Raw genomic sequence first — 24,105 nt, forward strand, 5'->3', positions numbered from 1 at the left:
AAGTCCCATATGCTTTCCTGAGAGGAAGAGAAGACGTAGCTTTATAGCCTGCTGGGAATTGTGCATTTCTGTGGCATACCCTCTGGAGTATGCTTTAAATCTGATCATCATTGAGTGTGCAGGTATGATGGACGCAGGGCTGAAGTCTTCAGGATGAACCCTGAAGACTTTAGTGTAACCTATGTTAACCTTATGATCTAGCCCTTGTCAATTTCTCCAGGGCTCTTTCCTACCATTTTCTTCTATTTCATCACAGGCTGCAAATACCTAAAACCTGCTACTTTTTTTTCCTCATAGTTCTGAAATTGTCTCCTCTATTAGGAATTCCCGTACCTACCATCCCCATGGTGAAACTATTGCTAATTGTGCAAATCCTAGCCCGAGTACTCCGATCCAGTGTTAGATATTTCTTCTTTGTGTTCATTTTGCCTTGTATATTCCTTCAAGGTAGTATACAACTTATATTACTTAGTCTTTGTAATTTTATTTTTTGCACATCATTTTAATTTTTTTTTTTAGTAATTTATTTATTTATTTTGGCTGTGTTGGGTCTTCGTTTCTGTGCGAGGGCTTTCTCTAGTTGTGGCAAGTGGGGGCTACTCTTCATCGTGGTGCGTGGCCCTCTCACTGTCGTGGCCTCTCTTGTTGTGGAGCACAGGCTCCAGATGCGCAGGTGCAGTAGTTGTGGCTCACGGGCCCAGTTGCTCCACGGCATGTGGGATCCTCCCAGACCAGGGCTCGAACCCGTATCCCCTGCATTAGCAGGCAGACTCTCAACCACTGTGCCACCAGGGAAGCCCCATTTTAATTTTTACATGTTTATTTTCCCATTGGACTGTAAGTACTTTGAGTTTATTGTCTTTTTATATTCTTCTCCCAATGTTTTAGGACAGGCTTGGGCATATAGTAGATGCTCCATAGTCATTCATTGTATGAACGAGGGAGTCATATAGATACCATCTTACCCACTGATCCCAACATTCTGCAGAGTCACGCACCTTTAGTACCATATCCTATCTTGATGTTCCTAGACAGGGAATCTGAAGAGCAAGTCCTGGCTCATCCATGTGTGGTTATATGGCCCTAGACATGTTCCATAAAACTTCTATACACCTGTTTCTATATGCATGGTCTGTTTGTGGGACTGTCCTCTGAAATGGTCATTTAGACCAAATTGGAGGAAATATTGGGAAGAGGATGCAGTGGGTAAAATGAGGCCCATGTGGTTGTTATTGATCCTGTGGCACTGAGTGTCCAGCAGAAGGGTTTAGATAAGTGGTAAGAAATGGAGGCCCAGTGGTTCCTTGAGCACAGATGACATATGCTGAAACCAGAGTTAAGGACCTTCTGTCTGGTGAAAATGTGCAGGGCATACTAGACTGGAGAGAAATTGAAGACAGGAACTTCAGCCGGGAGACAAAAGGACACGGGGTACGAATAAACTAATGGTATTTTTGGGAATGAAAAGGATCAGGCTATTTTGAAAGAAAGATTAGCAGAGCCTGATGACCACCTAGAGAAGGAGGTTGAAGGATAGGTATGACTCAAGGATGACTGAATCATTTAATTCATTTATTAACTTTTGAGACGACAGATGACTCAGTACAATGAAAAACTGTTTAACAATTATAACTGTCCCCAAATAGCCAGAAGGTGTGATCACAGATGCCCACTAAAGCCTGTAACTGTCAGAAATGAGGCTTTGCCAGGGTTGTCACAGAAGCCTCTGCTGCGTTGTGTGCAAGTTTGAACTAGGCTCTGAGATGTCGTCCGTCTTTACTTCTATGTATCTATGTTTACAGGTTTTCCAATCTGGTTACCTGGGAGGACGGGCTTGGCATTAATAAAAGCAAGGAAATTAGGAAAGGGAGGGAATTTGGATGCTGGCTAGAGTTTCATTCATTACAAATCGGGGCAAATTATTTAGTTTCAAAGAATATTGTGATTGCTTCTGTATAATTGTTCTTTTTTTTTTTTTTTATGGGCTACATCTCTGACATTCATTTGACTTTGTCTCCCTAGAGACAAAGCGTGATCTCCTAGAATCATACTTTATTTGCAGGTGATTCCAAGACTTAGCTCTCAAGTTTCTGGGGCCTCCTTTCTGTGAGGAGCCAGAGTTTGCAGTCGATCAGAATAAAATAGAGTGGGAAAGAAAGAACATGGACTTTGGAGTCAGACTGACCCGAATTTGTGTCCTGGATCCTCCATCTACTATGTGACACTGGGCAGGTTACCTAATTTGTCTTGTGTTTGTTTCCTCAATACTTAAAGTGAAGATCATAACATCACCTACTTCATAGGGTTTGGGGAAGGATAATCATAATAAAAATAGCTAATACTAACTTAGGGTTTAACAGGCACTGTGTTATTTACATTCATTATTTCTTTTAATGCTCCCTGCAAAGCTGTAAGGCCTATACTATCATTGTCCCCATTATATGGACCCGTAAACTGAGCTTAGAGGGGTTAAAGAACTTGCCCTAAATGACCCATGTAGGAATTGGCAGAATAAGGATTTGAACCTAGGTTGAATGACACTAACAGCTGAACCCTTAATGACCAAAAGAAAGCTCTGTAGCCTCCCCAAAATCACTCTTTCTGTGAAAATCTGGAAGCTCTCCTAAGACCCCCATTCAGATTAATTACCCCTTCTACCTTGTTCCTATACCAAGTACCTATAGCTTTTATTAGTATGTATTTTATCATTTTTCAACCCTTTATTCAACCTTTAATTTTAGTCATTTGTTCCTAAGTTCCTCTCTCTTCACTAAATTACAAACGTTTGAACACAGGAACTGTGCCTACCTATGTATTATCCCTCCAGTGCCTTCTTTATACATAGGCATTCTCAATGTTAATTTGTTGGAAAGAAATTATATGAAAAGCTCACTCCTTCCCTAGGGGGGTCACCTTTGGTGCCATGAGGTCACCTTTGCCTTTCTGTCACCAAAATAGAAAGATTAAAGTGTCAAGGAGTACTATGAGTGTCACTAATGAAATATGATCATTTAAAATAATGAAATAGGGCTTCCCTGGTGGTGCAGTGGTTAAGAACCCACCTGTCAATGCAGGGCACACAGGTTCAAGCCCTGGTCCGGGAAGATCCCACATAGCGAGGAGCAACTAAGCCCATGCACCACAACTGCCGAGCCTGTGCTCTAGAGCCCACGAGCCACAACTCCTGAGCCCACGTGCCACAATTACTGCAGCCCGCGCACCTAGAGCTCATGCTCTGCAACGAGAGAAGCCACCGCAGTGAGAAGCCCGCACACTGAATGAAGAGTAGCCCCCGCTCACGATAACTAGAGAAAGCCCGCGTGCAGCAACAAGGACCCAATGCAGCCATACATAAATAAATGAAATAAATTTAAAAAATAAAATAAAATAATGAAATAAATTCAGTTAGTCTGAGTAGAGTCCTTCTATCACCCGCCCTGCCCTGCAACACCCAAACGTCATAAAAACAGAAGTAATCTTTCCTCAGTAAGTTGTTTGTGATGTTTAGAATTGAACCAGACAAGAAATGAAGTATTGGGAACCAGTTTCTCCTTGCTTCCGGGTATCAGAAATACTCCATCCCACTTGGTCTTACCTTTTTTCTCATCGGCCCCTTCAGTTGGAATGCAGGCATAGTTCTAAGGCTGAGATGTGCTGGAGTCTGACCTCCCCTCGGTGGGGAGTGGGTCTGAGCAGTGGAGGTGGATGTGAGTGAATCCCCATGGTAACCGTTATCGAGAGGTTAGGCCCTGAACCTGTCCTTTTCTCCATTCTACCACACCTGAGATGGAAAAAAGAAATTCCATGACCCCTTATGTAGCAGCAGAGGGAGAAAGCAAGATGCCCACCTCTGAATACCTTTAGGTTTAAAAGTGTGGGATTAACTGATACACACTACTATTATATAGAATAGATAAGCAACAAGGTCCTACTGTATAGCACAGGGAAGTATATACAATATCCTGTAATAATCTATAATGGAAAAGAATCTGAAAAAGAATATATGTATGTATGTATACATACATATATATAAGCTAAATCACTTTGCTGTACCCCTGAAACTAACACAACATTGTGAATTAATTATAATTCAACAGAAACAAAACAACAACAACAAAATACCTTTTAACTGCTCTTGGGTGCAAAGCTAAGTAATAGTAATGGTCCTGTTGGTAAAAATAATGATGCACAGAGTATTTCATACTTATCAAGGCAGTTTCATACACAGTACCTCTTATTCCCGTTCTTTGAGAAACAGCCCTGTGCAGAGGAATAGAAGGAATCACAGAATTGCGTTTGGCTGTGTTCAGTGAAAGGCCGTTAGTTGTTTTTCTCGTTTTGTCTTCCGTCCCCTTGTTCTTTCCTGATACTGAATGAATCTCGCTGTAGTTATTGATACATCTCACCATTCAGCACCCACTGTTGGAAGCCTCCCCCATGTGAAGTGAGGGGACGTTGGCGCAGAAGGCCTCTACGTGACCCAGTAAAGGCTCCGAGCACATCAGTTTGTGTAATTGACTCAACAAAGTGCCCAAAGGCCACCCTCCCCCCGAATCCCTTGACTCTTATTTCAAACATGATTCTAACTGGATGGTTGTCTGGCTTCCCCACCCCTGCTAGAATATATGCACGGTCATCACTAATATTTACTGGGCACTTACTACTGGCAGCCACTGTCTTTAACACTTATGGGTATTAACTCAGGAAATCCTCACAACCACCCCAGGAGCTAGGAAACACGATTGTCTCCATTTTACAGGTGAGGACCCAGCAGGGAGGGGATCAGAAACAAGGTCCCACAACCCATCAATCAAGGTCAGCTTTGGCTTCCAGGATCTGGTACCACAGCCATGTGAACTATAACACTGTACTACCTACGAAGAAGAGGAAACTCCGCGAGGCTCAGTATAACTATAAAAAGCCCAGCAGATGGAGTTTACGTAAAACAGGCTTGCAGACTCCCACCTAGCAGTGGGCCTGGGTGATAATTGGCATTCATAATGATGAATGATTTGGGTTCTGAAGAGGAAGCCAAGTTATGTTCAAGATTATCCATCTATCTATCTATCTGGATATCTTTTAAAGAAGCTAGAGGAAAGGTAACATGTTTTTAAGTGATTTATATCTAAAAAGATGAAATCAACCCAGTTTTGGTAAACCCCTAGGAACAGGGAGATGGGGCAGCTTTCTAGAGTGGTTTCTTTCTCAGGAGTTAATGTTTTCTTACCTTTCTACCTGCTCCTGGCTTCCAGAGTCTCTGTTCCCCGGGTGTCTGCCCAGAACAAAGGTTATAGACCCATGGACAGCCTGCATCTCCTCCATGGACTCTTGCTCCAGAAAGGATGACAAGAATTTATGAATCACCCTACACTGTGAATGGGGTGCCCTGTACCCACTCGACGTTGTTGCTTTGCTTCTGTGGTGGCAGATAGAGAGAATACAGTGCAGTAAGTGCTTCCGTAAACCACCATGAACGTGGAAGGGGGGTGGTCAGGGGATTTGAGAGCAGAGAGGGGAAATCACTTCTTTGCCTGGAAGGGAAATGCCGTGCCTACCCCTCAGGTCTGTCTATTGGATGAGAAGGAAATTATCTTCCTTGCTTCTACCTTCCCCCATCCCCTTTCTTTTTTTGTTCCCTTTTTAGAATAATATAAAATTTAAAAAAAGCCCAGCAGAGAGGGAGCTGTGATGCTGTCGTCCCTGGCGTTGATGTTATTTATTTTCCTCAGTTGCTGCTCTGGAAGCCCGGAGTTGACAGAGCGGTTTTGTAGAATAGAAACATTATAGACTGTTACTGTCAGAGTGTTAAATGTGATGGATAGAGAAATAGAGGCGAAGGAGGGGACTTAATACTGAGAGCCAGGGTGCTCATGGGAAAATAAACCATCCGCATATAAGAAATGAATGAGGTAATGTGGCAGGAGGTAATGGGCTTTCGCCACATGCCGGAACAGAGATGCTTATTACAGGGTGTGCTTAACCCTTGGCATGCTGATTTCCCTTTGTGGGTTCCAGGGCCCTCTGCCGTGTCCCTCTGTGCGAGCACGTGTGTGGCTTTTCTTCAGGCAGGGAAGCAGGCGTGCGCAGAGGAGTGGAGACAAATGTGTGCTTAATAACACGGTATTAGCAGCAGCCTGTACATCAGAAAGCCTTGGCAGCTCCCGAGAGGCTCGGGATCCCCGGGGCTGCAGGAAGCAGAACATGCCCTGATTGCTGGGTTAGGGAGAAGCAGGGAGGCATGCTGGGGGAGCTGGGGGCTCTGTTGATTTCTCCACTGGGGACTGCTGAGGGGTGCTTTGGTTCCCTGGGAGAGAAGTTCATGATTCATGTTACTCGGCTTCCTTAGTGGCCCCAGAAGATTCCCTGCCACTTTATGTAGCCAGTGCCTAGCTGTTCTCCCACTGCCTGGGATGTGGTGGCTTTGCTGTGAGATGGGAGGGAGAGGGGCAGACAGTGGTCCCCTTTATTACCTCTTTGTCAAGTAGTACAGAGCCTGTGCTGGAGACGTAATAAAGGTGAGCATGCCATGGGGAGACCTGGCCTCAGATGGGATGACGGAAGGAGTCCAGCCTGCCTAGGTGATGTGAAGGGGAGTGAACTGAAAGGTGAACAGGTTCCATGAGCAAGGTGCTTTCCCTTTGTATTGGGTTCCTGTGACCTTTACGACCCATCTTTGTGTCCTGGTGGTGGCCAGCCCTGTGGCTTGCACATGGCAAGCATTTAGTGAACTGTGAGGACTTGGTTAATAGGGGCCCTCATCTAGCTCTGGTGATTATATGCTGTGTGGCCTTGAGCAAGTCATTTACCCTCTCTGGGTGTTAGTTTTCTCATCTGTGGTGTGGGGATAATAACACCTCATAGATTTATTATCAAGATTAAACATACTCATACTAATGAAAGTGTGGGCAGGCTATAAAACATTGCGCAAGCACCAGAGTATTAGCATTATTTCTGCAGTTAGTGACAAAACAATACCTGTGTATCAAGGATCCAGTAAAGAACTTCACCCAAGAAATTAATGTTTGCAAGCTAGCAGCTTCACATGCGTTTACCCAAACAGTGCTGTTCTTGTCTGATGTTAAAGTGTGTCTCTTTGCTTTCAGTGGTGGTCCCATCAGCAAGGACACCACCCTGGCTGGATGTTTATATTGTAGGCACCGGATCAGTGGGAGCCTCGGAAACTCTTGCAGGGGACCGTAGTCACTAAGAGTTGTGGTATGCCTCACACTCCTGTTAGAGTTTTCGCAGAATCACTGAATTTTGGAGTTAGAAGGACCTTAGTCTATGTCCATCATTGTCCTTCGTTTAGCTTAGAAAGTGCTTCTTGCTGAAGCACAGCCCTCACCTCTAGCAGCTTTTGGATCTTTCTCTGGAGCTCTTCTATAGAAGATGTTCCTCAGCCCAACCTCATCCTCTGAGATCTAGCTGCTGCCTCTGAGGTCATGTCACTAGGAACCCTGTCCTTAAGATGGTCCACATTCTGGGGATTTTGGGATTGTCATTTAAGCTTTCAGAGATCCTCAGTATTTCCACAGGAGCAGAAGGACCTAGGTTGGCTGGCCCGGTCAACCGTGGTCTAGACTCTGCTCCAAGTCTTACATTAGCATGTGGTGCCCACTGGTGAGGTGAGGGGACAGTCTTTCTCCCTGCGTCCTTTTCCCTATTTCTCTTTCTCACTCATGGGTCCAGACCTTCCAGGCAAGTTGGTTGCCTTGCTGTCCCCCCACTCCTACTGGGATGCTTTTTTGTCTTCTATGTATATCGAGTCTCTATCCACCCTTCAAACTTTGCTGCTTCTTATTTTTTTCCCAGTAATTACAACTTGCATTGAATCTTCTCTTCTCTTGATTCTTCAGATTTGTACTACTGTATGTAATAGCTGGCTATATACAGTTATTTGGTATTTCTCTGATTGTTTCACATGAGACTATCTTGCTAAGGGTATTAAAATTTTCTCCAAAAAAGGATATATCCTGTATATACTTTTTCTTATAATTGGCATCCCACTGCCCTCTTCTTCAATGATTTGTCATCTACTTCACTATAATGATTTTATAACATAGAGCTTTCTTTTGCTTTTTCTGTTTTTTTCTTGCTGGACTAGCTGTTCCTTATAGAAAGAAGGTATCTTTGGTTGTCCTAAGGCATCTAGGATATAGTCTCTCTTGTTATTTCCTCAACTTATTGACAATTTTTAACAGAAAAGTTCTCTTCCTGCACTTGTCTAGTTTACACACTCAGATATCCTTATATTCAGCCTTGAATGGAATGGGAATGAAATCCATGTATAAAGAAAAATGGTACTAACCTGTGACAGGATCTTGTCTCCCACTAAATAATATTGTTGGTACATTTGAGTAAGAGAAGCTCTGAGGATTAGATGCAGTGATGCATCTACAGAGTGTAGAATGATGTGTCACACATAGCAGGCATCAGAACTTGTTAGTTACAGTAGTACTAATAGCATCTGCAGTAATATTGATAGTTGAGAAGTAGTAGAATGTAGCAGTAATACCTAATGCCCACTGATCTGCCTTTTTTGCTCTATTTATGTTTTGGTCGAGTTCCACATATAATCAGATAATGGAGAGAATCTATAAGCTTGGGAACAGTAACACCAGACCCCCTAAATGAGAGTCTTCCCTGGGCTAGTGGGTTCCTTCTGCTCCTTACTTATTCTAAAGGCTGGGACCCTACCATGGTGTCTTCCTGAGCACCTCTGCGGTCCCAGGATATTGTCTTGAAATATGTCCTGACAAAAGCCAGCTCCTTTTGGGTTCAGGAAGGAAGGTGTATTTTAGGACCAGTGAGGTACAAATCCCTGGATTTGTTTAAAATTTATAAAAAGGACAATAATAAAGGAAGAGGAGGAGAGATCCAACGTCTGGCCTTTTCAGGAGACTCTTGCCTCTCTGCATTTTTTAAATTCCACTAGGATGCCCAGAATAGTAAGATTTGCAGACTACAGAGTTCAGGGGAAAGGCAGAATGACACAGAGCTTCCAGGACAATTCTTTTCCCTTGTTGATTAGTTATTTTTCTAAATCCCTTTCTTTTCTGTGTCAAAACACAGTGCCAATCTTTGAACTTCACCAACTGTGATCTCAGAAATGTGTGTGCTGAGACCCTTCATCTTTGAAAAGGGAATGATTGGGGTTCAGGAGGGGCATTGCTGGTGTATTCAGCAGGCAATGTCAGTTGTTCTCAAGAATAACCTGGGGGCGCTTATGAAATGCAGCTTCACAGGCTTTGCCTCAGCAGGTTTGCTCTGTGGCCTGGAAATCTGCATTTCATGAACACCTTTGATGAATTCGATGCCTGTGGTACATACTTTACTCTTTGGGAAATACCTATACCTCCACTCCTCTTCCATTCCACTGGTGGTGAAGCTGCTCACTTCAACAGCACATAGAAAAATTGAGAAGGATACAGAGATGATTAGCATGGGCTTTGCAGGAAGATGATGTGCACATTTGTAAAGCATTTTGTATTTTTTCACTGAGCTGTACACTTGTGATTTGTGTACTTTTCTATATCTGTGTTACATACCAAAAATTTAAAAAAGCATCTGTTGTCCTTTGATTAATACCACTGTGATATATGACCCAACCCAAGAACTTTTGACCTATATCAAGAACCTATTTTGAAGAGAATAAAAAAATGTTAGTATGGATCTGTGGTTTTCCAGGAGGCAGCTGCCATTTTAAGGGATATTAAGAGGCATGGGAATCCACCTTTGTTAACAAGTGTAGTCTGTAGCAGTTCTGGGGTGGGGTGGGGAGTAAGAGGGGATACAGTGCTCCTTGAGCCTTCTGATAGTTAGTATGAGGCGCTTATGGTGATGAGGTGTTTTGGTGTCACCGTACATAGGTTAGAATGTTTGTTGTCCGAACTGGGTGAAGAGAACGTGTCAGAATGTGGCCCTGAGCACTCGTGGAGATGGGGAGAATGAGGGGAAAAAAGAGGACATCCTGAGCTCACCTTCATGAGTGGGAGGCTCAGGCTCTTCCCAAGGTCACTGAGATGAGTCGTATTCACTCAATTTTATTTTCAGGGTCCCATTCTGATAGATTTGCTATATTTATGAATATAATTTTGCATTTACCCTCCCACACCAGAACTTCCATATTTGAGTTGACTGTTCATTTTGAGTTGGCTGAGTTGTGTTTGAGTGTGCGTGTGCCCTCACAGGGCTATACGATGAGTAGGTACAGGCATATATGTATACATCTGTCTCCATGTGCCTGGCCATCCTGTTCTCGTGGTCTCTTAGAGAGACTTTGTTCCAAAGTGCAGAGACTTCTTGTGCCAGTTCCACGGACCACCAGCCATATAACGTCTTTTGATTTTGAAAAACCTGGTGTTTGCAAGTATCTATTTATTCCTCTCTAACTTGTTCCACTGTATTATTCTAAAGGCAGGGACACTTGAGGATGGTGGTGCAGAGTTGGGAGAGAGAGGGGAGTGTTTTAGTCAAGCTGGGTTGTTTGTCATGTATTCCTGGGTACAGGTTCCTTTATCTGTTGTTAAGCTATGGTGGTGGGGCTGGGAGAGGGAGAGGGGAAGAGACCCTTTGCCCCTTAACACCGCCCCTCCCAAACACACATAAATACACACAAACACACACACACTGACTCTTTGCTGATTATCATGAGCCCCTAAACTCATTTCATCTGAGATGACCTCTTAACCCAGAGCCCAAGCCTCCATGTGACAGCTTGGGTGTCTGCCCCTGCTGGTCAGAGCCACGGTGTCCTCACTATCAGAGTCTGGGAAGCTCTAGCCACTTGTGCTGGATTCGGCTTTCTGTCTGAACCCAGCAGCACAGCTGCTCTCAGACCTGAGACATGTCTGGAAGGAAAAGGGATGGTTCCTCCTTCTCCCTTTTCCGAAACCTCTCCTCCACACACATCCAATAGCACCCCTGAGGACCCAGCCACCTTGTTTCAATGGGCTCTGGCATTCAGAGCAACTTTCCTACAAATCTCTTTTTATTGGCATTTCCTCCAATTTACCCATCCCTAAATTGCATTTGAATCAGTGGAGAGAAAGAGAGAGAAGAAGAGGGGAGGTTCCCCCCACTCCCCCCGCTCTTGGAAAAGCAGCTCACAACCAGCTTTATTTGGTAAAATGCTGCAATAGATGCTTGTCAGAAATAATTTATTCCTGTTAGCTGTAATCTGAAGGAAAACAGATACAAGTCCTATAGTTTAAAAAAAAAAAAAAGTAAAGTAGTCTTGCTTTCGCTGACAGTACAAAGGTGTCATATACAAGAAGGATTGACACAGACCAAGGGGTCTTGTGGGAAATATGATAATAACTATAAAGAAGACAGATTATTCCCCAGTTGCCAACATTCAAACCTTTTTACAGTCAGTTCAAACATATAAAACTTTATTGCTCTAGCAGAAAGGGGAACAATTTCTGGTTGCACAGCTTTCCCAGGGCTGGGTTTATACTGTCTGTGTTATTGCTCTATAGTGGCATTTTAAAGTTTATTGAACAAGACTTTTACAATTGAAGGAAGTATATAAAACTGTAAATTTATTAGATTTTTCAGGATAAGTGCCCTTTCTAGTTGTGCTCAAGAATTCGGAGCTGCGAGAAACTGCTAGTTACAAGACTTATTAATATTAAAGACTGAGGGCACGCACATTTTATACCTTAACTGATCGCACAAATAATACTAGTATATTACTGAACATCAGAGCTCTGATGCTATGGAATTCGATGGATACACACATGTAGGACTTTAAATGCCAGACGTGTCTATTTTTCACTGGCTAAAAAGTTAGCTTTTGTTATATCTTACTTTATTTGATTTTAACACAATCAGTTAGGATACTGTCCTTGTTCAATGAAGAGTGTCTCAAGGTAAATGTTCTTTTTTCTGAGATCCTTGCTGATTTTCCAGCATTGCTCACTGCTTGACTGTAATGCAACTACAGGTGGTAGATTTTAAGAGCACACTTTGTGGGGGGGGGGTAGGGTGGGATGAATTGGGAGATCGGGGTTGACATATATACACTACTATGTATAAAATAGATAACTAATGAGAACCTGCTGCATAGCACAGGGAACTCTACTTAGTGCTCTGTGGTTACCTAAATGGGAAGGAAATCCAAAAAAGAGGAGATATATGTATACATATGACTGATTCACTTCACTATACAGTAGAAACTAACACAACATTGTAAAGCAACTATACCCCAATTAAAATAAATAAGTAAATAAAAATAAAAGTTAAAAAAGAACATCTTTTAGGTGAAGTAATATATTGTAGCATCCACAAAACGCAGCTATTCTTTTGACAATCAAAATACTATTAAAAAAAGTTCCCTTTTATGTTTTCCAGCTTCTCATTTTTCAAGTCTTTGAGGGATGTGATTTGAGGAATTTTGAAATGTTTGTGATAATCCATATCCGGGTTTCCCAACCTCTGCATTATTGACCTTTTTAATCCAGAAAATTCTTTGTTGAGAGGGGCTATCCTGTGCACTGAAGATGTTTAGCTGCATCCCTGTTCACTACCATAGATGACAGCAGCATCTCCATTCCTCCACTGTGACAACCATAAATGTCTCCAGACATTGCCAGATGTGCCCTGGGGGCGTACTCACCCCCTGTTGAGAAGCACGCATTTATACAGTATTATGTCTTTGAAAAAATAAATTTTACTCTAAATAAAAAATATGGGCTATGTCTGGTAATGGAAAAAAAAAACCTATAGTTACCAAATATGATGAATGATAGGATTATTTACTTCCAGAAATATCTGACTGTGGACTTCTCTTAAATAATGTACTCTCCAAAGAATGTAACAGAACTCAGTCCTGAAAACCGTGCATAATGATTTCTCAGAACTACATTGCTCTATAACGGGAAATGTCCTGTTTGCCCGCCTGTGTCAGAGGGTGTGTGTTTATAGGTATATCTACTTATGAAACTGGATTGCATATTCTTTTTGTGTTATCTGTGATTCACCGCTATGTGTTTGCCTCTTTGATTTTTCATATGCATATGCAGAAACATATGCATATATATACATATATATGTTTATATTATGTGACTACACAGGGAAGGATTTGAGAAGTACAGAGACAGACAATTTTGATTATAATTTTCTCACTTGACAGCTTTAATTTTGAGGTACCATCAACTTGCCTTTAATTATCAATTTGTGTTCTAGCATTTTTTTAACCTCTTCAGAAGGTTTTATTAGTAGATACATTAAAAACATTCCAAGAAGTTGTTTATAGCACCTGTTCACCTTCATGCTACCTAATGTTATGCAAGTTGTCTGTGTGTGAGTGGCACTTTGATCTGGGGTTTTGTGTTAATTTGCCTAATGGCCACAGCATTTACAGAAATAATTAAGATAAGATGTTTTCAAAAGAGATTAAATTTTAAAAGGCGTTTAGGTTTTGATTGCCTGAGTTTTGGAGTTCTACATTTGCTTTTTGTTTTCCTTCTTTTTACAAATTCTGTACACTTGTGACTTACTAAGCGGTATCTTGAAAGTGTCTTGAATCTGTTGTTCTTTTCTGCCCCTCTGGCCTCTGATGTCTGGGTACTGTTAGCCATATGACAATGTGTCTTTTCTTCTTTTCTCGCCATCTCTGTAGGTGCATCAGGGATTTTGTGTGTGTGTGTGAAGATGTGTGACATCCTGAAGAAGTATGGTGTAACTCAGTTTATTCCCTAAATGTGTTTCTGAGAAGCTAGGTATAAATTGCATGAATGGAAAATAAATCATGTTAGAAATCTGCTTGTGCATCTGGCTAAGAAACCTATGATGATCCTCATAGTAAACCAAAAGATCTGTTCACAAGCACCCCTTTATTTACATCTGGCTTCCTTAAATCACAATACACCTTGCTTGAATGTTTAGACTACCTGTGTCCATACCAATGTGGTATTCGTTACGAAACACACACGTAACATACCTGTCTTTAAACTTGACCATCAGAGAATGCGTTGGCCCCTATCTGAGGGACTGCCACCACTACAAATGATAGCCTCAATGCTTTTCAAGGTTAGATAATACATACAGTCGAGGTTAGATAACAAATACAGTCTTATTATGATTTAAATCATAAAAAGAACCTGAACGATGTGAACACACTGAGTCAGGCACACGCAACCCACCCCTCCAAAGCATTCAGGGTGAAGAGGGAAAGTCTTGTTACCCTTTTGGATTCCTAAATCCTACTTCCAGGTACCACAGAGGAGGCAGCAGTAACGCCATCTTAGAAAAACCCTCAACCAAACAAAAGAAGCCAACAAAAGAAACTAAAGGGCTTCCCTGGTGGCGCAGTGGTTGAGAGTCCGCCTGCTGATGCAGGGGACACGGGTTCGCGCCCCGGTCTGGGAAGATCCCACGTGCTGCGGAGCGGCTGGGCCCGTGAGCCATGGCCGCTGAGCCTGCGCATCCGGAGCCTGTGCTCCGCAACGGGAGAGGCCACAACAGTGAGAAGCCCGCGTACCGCAAAAAAAAAAAAAAAAAGAAGCTAAAGAACCCTAACCCCAGTCACAGCTAAATTCCCAGGACGACTTAGGTCCTATGCTTGTCCTGAGTTCCTAGACTTTCTTGGCAAGTTTGCCATCTTCAGGGGCGAGTTGAAAGGGACTGTGAACCCTTCAGAGGCTGAAAGGGAACCAGCAGGAACAACATGAAACAGCAAATGTCAGGGAAGTCAGGAAGCCCTGAATCTTTTATGAGACCTTGGATATTCTGATCACAGCTCCACTGACACCGAGATTGGAATACAGATTACAAGAGGGAGTGTCTGTGACATGAAGCCCAGGCTTAAATCTTCCCAAGGTTTTAACGTGGCTTACCATATGACTATTTTGTTATTTTATGTGGCAGTGTTCCCACAGGAGGCTAGGAAAGAGAGCGCTGACTGAGCCAGGGGTAGGACAGGTCTAGAGGTGGGAGGGAGGAGAACAGCATTGGGGCTAACGCCATTGCGGGGTGTGTGTGTGTGTGTGTTTGTGTGTGTGTGAGAGAGAGAGAGAGAGAGAGAGAGAGAGAGAGAAAGAGAGAGAGGGAGAGAGAGGGAGGGAGGGAGGGACAGAGAAAGGGAGAGAGAGAAAGAGAGAGAGAGAACAAATCCCCGCCTCATATAAGACACTGATACTAAAACCACTAGGGCTGTTTATGAATTCATGAAAGCTTCACAATGAAAGGAAGGAAAGAAAAGAGGAAGAGACCCCCATGCTGAAATGAATTTTATGCTCAAGAGCTTATCTTGGGAACGCAAATAGGTTTAAGAGTCTCAAAACTAAGATGCCCTTTTTGGAAAAAGGGGAAGAAAAAAACCCAACAGCTTTGGAGCCTGGAAGCACAGTGAAAGGATGTGGAAATGAGAAGCTGCTGCTCCCAAGGGGGAAGCCACGTGTCCTGCTGCAGTGACGTTGTGGGCCGGAGGGAGGTCGTCTGGGTGTTCGCCCTTAAGCTGGTTTAATTTTCAGCAGGGATCCCGGTGAGGACTGCGGGCCAAGCAGACGCTCTGCATTGTCTTGATGGCAGGGGTGGGGGTGTGGACCATGGCAGGCAGAGGCTGGCAGAGCCCCAGAGAGACGCAGGCGCCATGGGGCATGTAGCGAGGTCCGTGGAGTGCTAGACTTCGAGCTGCTTTGCCAGAACAAAACTTGGCAGCAGATTTGAGAGTCTGGATTTTGCTTTTCCGCACATGTCCACATCTGGTAGGTCATGCTGTCTCATAGCCAATCTGCAAGTCAGTTAGGTGAGGTGAAGTGACCCCAGCCTAAGGCAGGCCACAGAGGCCGAGGCTGAGTGACTAAGTGACTGTTGGTGCCCCAGCACAATGGAGATCGGAAGCAGGGTTCCTTGACGCAGCCCTTTCTTTGATCAGAGCACGTCGACTACTATAGCAGCTCTGGAAGGGGTGGATGGGGATGAATAAGGGGTAGTTATTCACAAACAGGAAATATTTGTGTCAGGTGACTTCTATGTGTCAGGCACTGGGCTAAGTGCTTTTAACACACGTCATCTTTGCAATGCATCTGTGGCACAGGTACTCTGATTATCCCCATTTTAGAGATGGAGAAACTGAGGCTAAGACAGAGTTAGAAAGTGTGGTAGAGCCAGATGTGGAATCTAGGCTATCTCCAAAGTACTTGGCCTTGAACACCCACTGGGCAGGTTTGGGCTAAATCTGTTCCTTCATTTCAGGCAGCATTTATTGGATGCTCACTCTATGCTGGGTTCCATGCTAGGGGCTGGGGATCAAGACTGGAGGAAGACAGCGCCCTGGTCCTTCAGGTTGTCACAGTCATGGGGATACCCAAGCACATCAGCAGTGGCAGTGGTGTCATAGATGCTCTGAGACGGCTGGACACGGTCCTCATGGGGCTCAGCAGCCCATAGAGCAGCAGTGCAATGGGGACAGGATGGCTGCAGCCCACCAACTTCTTATGATCACATTTGTCACCATCGACTACACAGAAGGCTCCACCTGAGAGAGCTGGCCTTCTTTCTATGACAGTGGAAGCTTCTCAGAAGAAGAGGGCTATGGACAAAATGGGAAGCAGACCCTCCAGAAAAATAGGCCCAGCTGCTTGTCTCAGGAAATCCTCTAGTCTTGTGAGCCCGAAATTGTGGAAGAACAAAGCAGGGTCCATTGAAACAAAAAGAATAAAAAGGCAAAAAATAGAAAAGGGGAGGGAAAAAAAAGCACTTCAAGTTGAATAAACTACCGCTGAGCCGACTCAGGAGTTCAGAGGGGGATTCTCATGTTTCCAGAATATTTCCAGTTTCTGATGGCAATTAGGGAAAGACCGCTGTAACCTTGAAACTTGGTCTGCAGGGACTGAGCTTAAGACCACCAAGACATTGCACACAGACCACCCACTGCAGACTTTCTTGCAGAGATCTGCTGGCCAGTCTTTTGATAATTCTGCAAGGCAACCTAAGCCATATTTTGTTGGGAGAGTGGGAGAGCGAAGGCAGGTGTTGAAAAGCCATGAAAAAAAAGAAAACAAAAATGTGCCTGAGGCTCGTTTCAGCTGGCAGCAGAATTTCCCTCCTCTTTTCTTTTTGATTTTGATATTATTACAGGAACATTACCAAGGACTCAGTTTTCACTTGACAGTGAAATACCAGAAGTCAGCTTGGGGCCAGAGTGCTTTGTCGGTCCTGGGGGGTGAGCTTCCCCTGAGCCCCTGTAAATCTGAGAGAGGATCGCACGAGGATGGAGTGGTGGTGGAGCTAGTCATGGGCCTCCAGAGGCCCCTGGGAAAGGATGCTCCCTGGATGTAAGCTGCTCAGGACCAGGAGATGCTGGAGTCGTAGAGATGCAGCCAGGAAGCAGGTCACTTGGGTGTGAATCGTAGAATTGTTTTGAGGGTCAAATCAGCAAATTTATGTAGAGTGCGTCCACCAGTGCTTGGCACGTACACCCGTGCTCAATAATATCAGCTATTGTTACCATGTCTTCCTGGGCAAAGCAATATCCTTTCTCTGCAGAATTGGAAACTGATGTCAAGAAAAGAAGGATGACATTGTGGTTGGAGGGAATTTCTTTTTGGTTCAGTTATCTTCTTTCCTTTTTCTCCTTTCGGTTCTCTCCTTTCCTCTTTATTCGAAGGCCACCAGAAGTTGAATTAAACTGGGGGACTCCTCCAGTGCTGTTGAATTTGTTGAGTGTGTGCATGGGCAGTGGAAGGTGCTGGTTTTCTATGGTAAAAGGGAAAGGACACTTGAGGGTTTACGGAGGAAAGGGGAGGAAACAGAAGAGGGCCAGGAAAGGAAGACCATGTTGAAGGTGTTTAATTGTGTGAAATACTGACACACGTGGATGCCTAACAGAAGAGTGAAGAGTGACAGCTGAGTCCAAGGTGGGGGCAGCCGTGCTGATCTTCCTCGGATTCGGAATCCACCTGTTCTTGTTTGACCCCATCTGGCCAGCCAGGTGTGAGCCCAAGTACAGCAGCAAACAGCAGCAACGGCGAGAACAACGGGACAGGTGCCACCGAGTGAGTCTGCTGCGGGATGCGAGAGACACGCTCATCTCACTGTACCCTCTTGCTATCGGCTCTTTCTGCCTCTTCCTTCCACTCTGTTTCTAGTGACACATGAGGGGGGAAGATTGCATCACCCTGTGAAAGAACGGGGAGGTGGTGGTGTTGGCCACGGGCTAGCAGCAGTGACCCAGGGCTGAGCTGTCAGCAACCGCGATGTCTGCTGACCTGGAAACATAGATGAACCCTTTCACCAAAACTTTTATCATCCCAGTTTTCTCTTTTGGGGATACCCCCCTGCCTACCCTCCAGTGCTACAGATAGTTGAATTTCTGCGACAAGCCTAAGGAACAAGTCGGTCCCAAAAGAGGAGGGGGAGAAACCAGATTGGGGAAATTGCTTTCAGGACACAGAATGCCTACAAGCCTGGGCTTCTCCCACATACATACCTAATCTTGGTTGATGTCTATGTCTACCTGTGAAAAGATGAAGGAAATAATATAAACGCTCTGTTAGAAGCATTCAGCCACCATGTATGGAGGGCTGGCTCTCTGCTGGGCACTAAGATATGGCATTCCTAGGCTGGGTTGGGGGGTGGGTCTCTGAAGAAAAAGCCTGGCTGTGGGGCAGGAGATCAGTGTATGGCGAGAGGATGGGTCATTGAAATTGAATTGGGGGCTGAAGGGTAGAAAGAACTGTATCGGTCACCACCACCATCACCGGCCCCCGCTTTCTACTTTGCTGTTTTTTCTTGTTGTTGTTTTCGCCTGTAAGAGAATCAGAAGGGTCCCATCTGCCTTCTAGGGAAGGGTCATGCTTGGTAACTGGTAACATCTGGGGCAGGGTCTAGTTCATTATGCCACCCAGAATATCAAAGCAGTTTAGGCACTGGAAACCAGGGAAGGAAAAAGGGATTAAAAAAAAAAAAAAGAAAAAAACCTTGCTGCCAATCGGGTAGCTCTCTGTCTGCCGTCTGCAGGCTGCCACTACCCACTCGTTACAATTAAAATGAAGTGTCCGTCAGCGGCTATCTTCTCTGTGTGGCCCATATGTTTCTGAGCTGATACTGTCCGGATTATTCTGTTCGGGAAAACGATAACGGCTGTTTATAACCTTGGCAAAGACTGAGGCCTAATCAGGCTGGAGCACATTTTCACCGACTGGCTGATAACAGGCTGTTAGCAGTCTTATCGCTGGGGAGAGATAGGCCAAAATAAGCAGATCTGTGAGCACAGGAGCCCAATCGAGTGGTACACACTCTGGCCCCGGCTTTATTTTTAGATTCCCTTTTCCCGGTTGGTATCAGAAGGCACAGAGGAAGGAGGTGGGGTGGGTGCCCGCATGGGGGTCAGAGGGAGGCAGTGGGGGGACGTTAATCAGCATGAGAGACAGAGGGTCAGCCCGGCTCTCCGTGCTCTGGGCTCCCCTCAAATGAGGGAAAACACATGCAGGTCTTAGGAGACAAAGGAAGGGATGGGGCTGAGTTTCCTGGCCTGGTGTGTGGGCCCTGAGGCCTGTTCAGCTCACTGTCTTCCAGCTGCTGGAGTCTCCATCTGGGCCAGCAGGCATGGGTGCTGGGTGCTTTCCACGTTCTCTCCTGCTATAGGGACCGACCTTGGCTATCGGACTTCATCCACAGTGTGGGCCTCTTGATGGCATCCCTCCAGAGTGACTTTCCCTGCCCAGCTCATCCTCACGCAGGTGTGGAGAGCAGACAGTGGGTTAGAGTTAGAGGAAAGGAACGCGGGTGCAGAGAGGACCCGCGGAAAGGTCCATGTGTGCGGAGATTGAGACATTGACTGACTGAGGCTCCAGGAGGTGTGTAAACTGAGGCCCCACGAAACCATGGATTAATAACTGATACTCAGCTCCCAGGGGGGAGCTGGAAGTTTTCAGAGAGGTTCAGATTTCTGCCTCTCGCTAAAGCCTTCAAGGAAAGGCCCTTTGAACGTGTCCCTATAAAAACCAAATCAACAGCTAGCTTTTGCTTCTAGACCTCATTCTCCAAAATGACAAGTTACCTCTGGGCCTTCCTTGACATGTGTGTGGTTCTAGAACAGTTAGGAATTGCAGATGCAAAGGTATGTATATGATGTCAAGTATATGATGTCAAGCATGTGATGAAAATAAAAAGTAGGAGGGAAGATACAATCGTGATAGGCAGCAAATGTCCTAAGAAGAAGGAAGTGTGAAGGTACTGTTTGAATGACAGTGGAAGTCTTGTATTTTGTCTGTTTATTCTGCATAAAGCTTTTTATCCTAAAGTGCATTGGGTGTTTTACTGTCTACTCTGCTTGTCTGTCTGTCTCCATCACTTGCCTCCTCTTCCTGTCCTCTCTTGCTCTCTGAGCAGCTGCCTGACTCACTTTTGTCTGCCTAAGACTGAAAGAGTAGAATCAGGTGGTGGGAAAGCGGGACAAGGGGACCCATGCACGGGGGAGGGGAGACGTTCACAGGGGCGCACAGATTGAAGTAGGCACAGAAGGCAGCAGAGAGCATTATTACCATTATCATGCTAATCTGTTTACAAGGCCCCCTTTATTCATTAATCTTTGAATAGCAGAACCATGCATGCAGCCTGAAATAAGAACCACCTGTGCCTCTAGGAACAAAAAAATAAGAGTGTTAGGGACAAATGGGAGCAGGAAGGAAAAAATTAAATATAAGCAAAAGGCTTTAAACCTAATCTTTCTGTCATTTAGATCTTCACACATATGATTTTATAGCTCACGTACTGCAAAAGTGGCCAACTGATTGGCAATTTAGGAGACATCCCCCAAGTTCTGAGAAAAATCTGAAAATGTAATAAAAGTATTAAATGGTCTGTCTTTAAAAATCCAAACAGAGGTTTTTCTACACTAATTTTTATTCTTCTTTTTTGGAAGTTAGTACCCACACGTGGAATAGAAATGAGTTAACACTTGAGATTCACTGGTTAACTCGATAATCTTTTACATTATCTTCACAAAATTCATAGTAATATAATACAGAAAGCTAACACTGGAAGGGACCTTGCATATGATCTCGTTCAATCCTCTGTCTATTAAACCTTTAATTAAGAGTTCTTTACACATAGTCAAGGCCTGCATTTGTCACATCACACACAGACTGGTTACATTATCTTTGGAGCAGTTATTCTTACACGGAGCAACATAGCTCTTGCAAACACTTAGTACCCTGTGTTATAACAATTAACAGGGACTGAAGGGAGATGTAGGGGAGGGCTTCAGCTTTCTTTGCCATTGTTGCTAAGATGGCAGAGATACCAGCTAGAAAGTCTGTAGAAGACGACATATCCCACCTAGAACTAAGCATCTTCTAAGAAGAGATACAACAATGCCAACGGAATGGAATGACTTCCATATTCCTTTAGGTAGGACTGGAAGTTAGCTAAATAATAATTCTTATTAAAAGATATTCCCTTGGGCTTCCCTGGTGGCGCAGTGGTTGAGAGTCCGCCTGCCGATGCAGGGGACACGGGTTCGTGCCCCGGTCCGGGAAGATCCCACATGCCACGGAGCGGCTGGGCCTGTGAGCCATGGCAGCTGAGCCTGCGCGTCCAGAGCCTGTGCTCTGCAAAGGGAGAGGCCACAACAGTGAGAGGCCCACGTACTGCAAAAAAAAAAAAAAAAAAAAAGATATTCCCTTTGTCGATAGGTTTAGTTCTTTAGTTCTAACCACCAAACCTTACTGGTCACTAGTTGTAGAGTCCTAGAATCTCAGAGCTGTAGGGACCCCCTCTAAAGACCCGCCTCCTTATTTTTCAGAGGAGGAGATTGGAGCACCAAAGAAGGGACTGGACCAGGGCTAGAACTAGGACGTCCTACCGTCCAGCTCAGTGTTTTCCATCTATATGATGACTTTATGATTTAGTTATAGGATGAAGCATTTAAAATAAATCCCATAACTGTCCATGACACTGTTTACTCATCTGTAAAATGAGGATTGTAATTTCCCAGTTGATTTTTAAGTTCTTCCAGAGCTGGGACTCTGCCATCCATCTCAGTATTTCCCAAGGCACCAGGCTCTTCCGGTGCTTCGCACACAGAGTTGCTCAATACATGTTGACTATTGAATAATTGACTGAATGAATGAATATGACTTTTAATTGGACTTCTCAAGCGATGACTCTTTCATTAAATGATTTTTCTCAGTTGTGTGCTTAAATCTCTTTCAGGAAAAGCAGTGAAAAATGATGATGTCGTCTTTGGTGGTTCTAATGGAGAACCTTTCAGTGCTGCAGAGACCTGATTACAATCATGGAAGTGTTGTTGTGGTTGTTTATTTTCTTTGCAATTAGTTGTTCATGGAGCCTTAGGAAGGCTTAGTGATCTGAGGGTCCTTTGACTTTGAGGTTCTCAGCAGCAGGATCAGTGCATTCTTATTAACCCAAGAACCCTCTCCAGCAGATTGCTGTGGGATCTTTTCATTTTTCCTGAAGATACAAGGGGAACTTATAGGGGACTATGGATGGGGACTTTATCTAACTTGTTCCCTGCTATATTCTAGTGCCTAAATAATACCTGGATCATAGTAGGAACTCAGTAAGTGGATGAGTTCAATGTACACAGGTCCACTTTTGCTTCACTAGCCCGTGCCTTCAATGTGGGAAGCTGGACTGGGGGACTGTTGTTTGTTTTCTTTCTCAGTCTGTGAATTATCTGAGTCTGTTCCTCTGACTCAGAAACCCTGGCCAGGATAAAGTCTTCCCCTGAAAGCATAAATTCTGTCAGTCCATTAAAAATCTGTATCTTTGGACCTACAACTCACACTGCCAGGACCCTTTGATTCCAACCCTATTCTCATCACCACCCCATGAGATGACCTCCCACAAAGGCTGGTTGCCTTCTTAGGCTTCTGAGAGCAGCCATTCAGAGAGGTCAGAATGCAAGGCAGAGAGATTATTTGGGGGTAGGGGGTTATAACAAAATTGTTGCTGTTTTATTGGTTCTAACTTGCTTCTCAGAGGCACGTGGCTGGCATATTTGGGTCATTAAATATAAAGGCATTCTGCTTATGAATTATGCCAGCAAGATGTTTTCAGATCATAGGAAAAGGGTGTGCGTGGTGACTGCCAAGTAGTGTTTTTATGTGTATGACTGAACACACCACCCGCGGATCTATATGTAAGGCAGTGGGGCTCTGTACACATGTAGCATCATTCATCATGGGCCCTCAGAACCTTTCATAAACATGCAGTCACTTAAGACTCCTGTGAGTTAAATAAATAATAAGATCCTTAGCCCCTTGAACAGAATATGAAACCTAAATATTGACAAAATTAGGCAATTTAGCCCAAGGCAGTATGTGCAGAGAAAGCAGGGCCTAGCGAGCCAAACCTAAGCTCCTTCAGCGAGAATCCTACCTGTAAACATTTGTATGAAGGCAGGTTGCAGTGCGGCTTTGAGAGGAAGCTTTCAGTCAGTTTTCAGGCTTTTATTCAACAGCTGGTATGTGCCTGGTACTGAGTTAGAAACTATTAAAGGGGGAAAAAAAAAGGCAAAACATACACAATTGCTTTCTCACAAGACCTAAAAAGCAGTCATCTCAATTTGTTGAGCTCACTCCAGCTATGACCGTTCGCTATGGAACATAATTAAAATAGTGAATACTATAATACAGACAATATTCAGTCTTGGAGGCAGAGAGCAGTTTCGTTCCAGGGTAGTGGTGGTGGGAAACTGATGGTAATGGAGAGGACTTGGGACAATGAGTTGAGAAATAGGTAGGTTTGGAGTCAGCAGAAGGCAGATGAATGGACATCACATTTGAAAAGAACCAAATAAACAGAGGCCGAAAGATCAGAAAGAGGATTGTGCTTTCCTAGCAATTCTCACTCTATCTGTTCTATTGGTAAAAATGAAGGAAATGATATTGGCTAGTAGCATGCCACCACAGGAAGGATAGCTGAGGGTGATTAATATGTTGTTAGTTGCTATGGTTAGATGCTCTTTATTTGATCCACATCAGCATGGCGTTAGGTACGTGGGTCTCTTGAGAGCGTTTAAGAATATGACATTGGAGGTATTTCTTGGAGACATCTATCCACCTGGTGTATGGTATGAGCAGAACCAGACTTGGGGAAGAGGAAGGCCCTTCTTGGCTGCAGGATGAATAT

General features: G+C 44.2%; 1 protein-coding gene and 1 non-coding gene across 3 annotated transcripts in view; both read left to right on the forward strand.

Moving 5' to 3' along the window:
• Positions 1 to 24,105, forward strand: part of PBX1 (PBX homeobox 1) — a 285,383-nt gene that overhangs the window by 126,269 nt on the left and 135,009 nt on the right. The gene's annotated exons all lie outside the window — the stretch shown is intronic.
• Positions 9,388 to 9,494, forward strand: LOC132484739 (U6 spliceosomal RNA). The gene has a single exon (XR_009531292.1). It is a non-coding gene; the product is annotated as a U6 spliceosomal RNA (small nuclear RNA).

Source organism: Mesoplodon densirostris, chromosome 2 (assembly GCF_025265405.1).
Source record: "Mesoplodon densirostris isolate mMesDen1 chromosome 2, mMesDen1 primary haplotype, whole genome shotgun sequence".
Taxonomy (NCBI): domain Eukaryota; kingdom Metazoa; phylum Chordata; class Mammalia; order Artiodactyla; family Ziphiidae; genus Mesoplodon; species Mesoplodon densirostris.